The sequence below is a fragment of the Elephantulus edwardii genome, unplaced genomic scaffold (genome assembly GCF_000299155.1).
Source record: "Elephantulus edwardii isolate Elephantulus edwardi_28Jun2011 unplaced genomic scaffold, EleEdw1.0 scaffold00361, whole genome shotgun sequence".
NCBI lineage: Eukaryota > Metazoa > Chordata > Mammalia > Macroscelidea > Macroscelididae > Elephantulus > Elephantulus edwardii.
Window position 1 is genome coordinate 1591987 of NW_006400111.1, and position 5230 is coordinate 1597216.

A 5230-nucleotide genomic window follows, 5' to 3' on the forward strand; every position below is an offset into this window, starting at 1 on the left:
TGTTATTTCTTTAAATTCCTCTGTATCTGCCAATTCCTTTCTATATAATGACTCAGTATATTCCTTCCATCTTCTTTTAATACTTCCTGTATCATTTATAATATTTGTAATCCACGTCAGCTACATGTTCCTTGGTGAATAAATAGTAGAAGTACTACTGTTGCTCCCTATTGACATTTGAGGACAAATGATTGTGGGCAGGCCATGTTGTTAAATTGTGAGTGGGTGAGCGAGGTAAGTCGAGTCAAATTCTGGTTGAATGTGAAGGTGGGGGTTGAATGAGATTTAGGGATGACAAGTTGAAGGAGTTGGCATAATGTTCAGCACAGGGATTTTCCTTGCTCCTGGTCCCCAGAGAAGATGTTCTCCTATTAATCTTTGACTAGATATGAACAGAGGGATTTGTAGAGCTCCAATTACAGAGATGGCTTTTGGCCTTTGAAGAAAGAATTTCCCCTGAGTTGTATATTTGCAAGTTCGTGAAGGCAATAGTTGTTAGGTGTCATCCAGTCGAGTGTGACTCTGAACAACAGATCCAAACCCTGTCCTAAATCTGCCGTCCTCATACTCCCTGGTATACTAGTGCCGATGGTAGCAGGCACTATGTCAGTCCATCTGGTTGTGGGTCTTCCTCTCCTTCACTGACCCTCCGCCTTTCTAAGCACCATGTCCCTCTCCAAGGGAGAGCCTCTCCTAGCAACATGCCTGAAGTATGTGTGGCAAAGCTTTATCATCTTTGCCTCCAGAGAACACTCTGGCTGCACTTTCCTTAATATGCCTTCCTTCTTTTGGCCATAAATGGGATATTCAGTACTCTTTTTCCTCACCACAGCTCAAAGGCATCAAGTTTGTCATCCTTATTCAAAAGGAGTATATTTAGGGATTAACACATATCAACTCGATTTTGTGCTTTATCTTACTTAAGAGCATCCCAACCTTTCCCTGTAGCAACAGAAAACCGTGGCAGTGTTTCTCAAATTGTCCATCTTTATATCTCTAAGGTTAAGTGGAGGATCTGGGAGTAAAATTTCCGCTTTGCCTTTTTGGTTAAAAAAGCATTGAAAATTGCGTTCTAGCTCTCATTTTTCGTGTAGGTGACCGATATGCCATTAAGACTGAGGAAGACCCGGAAACTTAGGGGCCACGTGAACCACAGCCACGGCCGCATTGGGAAGCACCGGAAGCTTCCTGGAGGCCGAGGTAATGCTAGTGGCTTGCATCACCACAGGATCAACTTGGACAAATATCCAGGTGATTTTGGAAAGGCTGGTATGAGACATTACCACCTGAAGTAGAATCAGAGCTTCTGCCCAACTGTCAACCTTGACAAATGATGGACTTTGGGCAGTGAGCAGACAAGGGTAAATGCCGCAAAAAAACCAAGACTGGAGCTGCTCCCATCATTGACGTGGTCCGATCGGGTTACTACAAAGTGTTGGGGAAGGGAAAGCTCCCAAAGCAACCAGTCTTTATGAAGGCCAATTTCTTCAGCAGAAGAGCTGAAGAGAAGATTAAGGGTATTGGGGGGGAGGGGTGTGGTCTGGGTCCTGGTGGCTTGAGACTGTGTTAATTTCATGGAGGTTGGTTAATTATTTTTCCCTTAAAAGAAAATTACATTCTGTTCATTTTCATTTTCATACTGTTTCATACTGTCCCTGTTTCTACTCTTAACTACATCCAGACAACATGTTTCTCCATGAACTTTGATCCCTTAAGCAGACTTCCTAGAGGGTAGAAAGTTTGGAGATGAAGCTTTAGACTGACTTTATGATATTAATGTGGGATGTGACAATCTTTGAAGTTGTTGTTAGGTGTTGGTGTAACCTTATAAATCATTGAAACAAAGCATCGCCCATCAATTATCATGCTGAGTTGTTGCTGTTTGAACTCTTCGTTGTAACCACTGTGCCCGTCTGTCTCACTGAGCATTTCTCTGGTTTTTGCTGACCCTCTTCTTTGCCACATGTCACATCCTTCTTTAAAAAAACCAAAAAAAGTTTATGCACTGCTATCTCAGAGGTGCACAGTTCAAATCCACCAGACGCTCTGCTGAAGAAGGAGGGGCAATCTCCTCCTTTACCAGTCAGATCCAATTTGATGGTACACATACAAAAACTAATAATTAAAAAAAATTTTAAAACGTTTAAATAGCTAGTTATGTTTAAGAAAAATCTCTGGTATTTCAGGAATGTGAACCACCACTTACAGTGGACATGGTTGTGATACACCTCACTCACTGGGATACACTCACTTAAGAACAGGAGTGTCTGGGTGACAGGATGTCACTGGCCTTTGGTGAAGGGGCAGGAGAGTGATTCGCACTCACTGATCCCAGCTTTGAGTTCAGGAGCCCTTCCAGAGCTGCAGAAGATGCCCTGTTTATGGTGGGCTACAGTGATTGGTTGGGAGGCCCCAAGGGGCCAAATGCAGCAGTCTTGACTCTAGGGTGGGGCCGGTTTAGGTAGTGAGAGGCTGTCCCCACCAGACACCTGCAGGAAGAAAACCAGAATGATCCCAGATCCCAGCAGGTTAACAGACCTCTTTGTGTAATGCTTGGCTCGCTGTTAAAGTACTGTCATCACTGAGCCACTTGGGTTGTAATTAATTCTAGTTGGGGATTTGTTTTTCCCCCAATTTATTAAATCAGTTTCCTTACCAAAAAAATGTTGATGGTGTTATCATGTGCAAAACCCAGTACTGTTTGAGATTATGTGTGTGTGTGTGTGTGTGTGTATGTATATATATGTTGCTTGCCATTGAGTCAAGCATGACACATAGCGACCATATGAACAAAAGGCTATATCTATCATCATTTATCAAAGTTCATAGAGTTTCCAGAGGCATGTTGTTTAGGAAGTGGATGCCACTCCTGCTTCCAAATCTATATGAAAGTAAAAAAAAAAAAAGCTATAAAAGTACATAAAACAGCAAAAGCCAAATCGATTCTGTCAGCTTTAAAGCTTTGAAGAGACATATACTTCCTGGAATGATCAGAGAGACCACAGAGCTTGTGAGGTAACTCGTTAACCCAAAGCCACCAAATTGGTTCTGACTCAGTGACCCCCACAGGACCTAGTAGACCTACCTGCAGGGTTAATCTTTACAAAAGCAGACTCAACAGCTTTTGCCTTAGAGGTTGAGACCTTCCTTTTCAGAGGTCGAAACCTTTGAGTAAGCAGTTGCGCGCTCTGTGCTTTACTTCATCACTAGAACTCCTTGTTGCACACTGTTACTGCCATTTAAGGCTATGTCAGTCACTCTCACCCCCCAGGGAACAGGACCTACATTTTAGAAATAACCCTTAGAAGAGCCAGAGATATGTGTGCAGAGGGCTGAAGTCATTCCCAAATGAATAAATGAATACTCTGCTCTTTTTTCTCCTTTTAAAATTAATTTTAATGAAAGTTTACAGAGACTTAGGGTTTCCAGTTGTTCATTGTTGCCCACCTCCTCCCCCTGCAATTCACTCTTCTCCTTGAAAAGTAAAACTCTTTCCTTGTTATACAATCCCTCCCCCAAAGTCCACTCCACTGTGTAGCCTTCGTTCTGGACTCCCATCATGACAATAATACCCAATCATATATCTCTTTTAAACAGTTCACTTCCTTATCTGTTTCAATGCAGTATACATCATTCCTCCTCTCCCTCTCTGTTTTCCCTCAACCCTGAAGTCAGTCTTGTTTTACAAGTGACACTATGCAATATTTGTCCCTTTGTGGCAGATATTTCAATCAGCATAATGTTCTCTAGGATCATCCATTTTGCATAATATTTCATGAGTTCCTTGTTTTTCAATGCTGCATAGTATTCCATTGTGTGAATATACCACAGCTTCTCTAGCCATCTGTTTGTTGATGGGCACTTAGGTTGTTTCCAGCTCTTTGCTATTGCGAACAAAGTCCCAATAAACATGAGTGTGCATATATCAGCTTGGGTGACGGTTATGGTTTCTTTAGGGTAAATTCCCAGTGGTGGAATTGCTGGGTCAAATGGTATTTCTATTTGCAACTTTTAGAGAAAGTTCCATACTGCCTTCCATAGTGGTTGCACCATTTTACACTCCCACCAAAAGTGAATAAGGGTTCTAGTTTTTCCACAACCTCACCAGCATTTGATGTTTGCTGTTCCGTTAAATTTTGCCATTCTTACTGGGGTAAGATGATATCTGCTAGTTGTTTTGATTTGCATCTCTCTCAGAGATAGGGATTTTGAATATTTCTTCATGTGTTTGTTTGCCATCTGAATATCTTCTTTGGTGAAGTGTCTGTCCATATCCTGTGCCCATTTTTCAATTGGATTGTTTATCTTGTTGTGGTGGAATCCTCTGCTCTTAAAGCTTTTGCTTTATGTTACAGAGAGATGACAGGAAGATACAGGAAACTTCTGTCGTCACGTGATGCGTGGTAACTCTCTGCTCTCAGGGGAGAACCTTAGGACTCTCAATGGAAGTAGATTGCCAAGCCTTTGTTCATAACCATGAAAACAAAAAGTGGTGTCTATAAAACCGAGGAAAAACCCGAGTTTTTTTCAGGTCTGACCCCAAGGGTTTGGAATAAAATTAAACCTGGCCTCATAGGGTGGTAGTGATAACATGTAGAAACTGAGTCAGCTCTTGGTTCCGAATGGCCATTCAGTGAGTTTGAGGAAGGTGAGAAAAAGGTTCTGGAGTTCACAGCTGGGGAAGGAAACAACAAGAAGAGTTCAAAAGATGTAGGCAACCAGCTTTTAGATTGAAGTTTCCAGCACCTGGTCCAAAGTCACATATCTAGTAAGGGAGGGATGGTTTCAAGGAGTCGGAACTCCTCTGCCTGACTTTAACCTCGCCTGTGGAAGAGAGGCCAAAAGAACCTCATTCAGCTGTAGAAAACTTTGTTGATTAGATAAATGGTACTAGGGAGCTCTGGTGGCCAAGTGGCAAGAAGCTGGTTCGAGGCCACCAGCTGCTCCTTGGGAGAAGGATGGGCCGTCTCCTTCAGTGTGATTTACTGCCTCTGAAATCCCGCCTGAGGGTCAGCTAGGGTCGGCTCTGACTCTGTGGTACACAACAAAACAACAGTGGTAAAAAGCTCAGGTGCCAACCCAAATACACACATTTCAAATCTACCAGCTGCTCCATGGAAGAAAGATGGGCAGTTTCCTCCTATAGAAATGACTCTCCTCTGGAGAGTCAGCTATGAGTCGGTTTTGACTAGAAGGTACACCACCACCTCCACCTCCACCACCTCCACCA

The 5230-nt window shown here is 42.8% G+C and overlaps 1 protein-coding gene across 1 annotated transcript in view; it reads left to right on the forward strand.

The window, feature by feature from the left end:
- TNRC6A (trinucleotide repeat containing 6A) overlaps window positions 1–5230 on the forward strand; it is a gene marked incomplete at its 3' end in the record, with an annotated part of 59056 nt that overhangs the window by 53034 nt on the left and 792 nt on the right. The gene's annotated exons all lie outside the window — the stretch shown is intronic.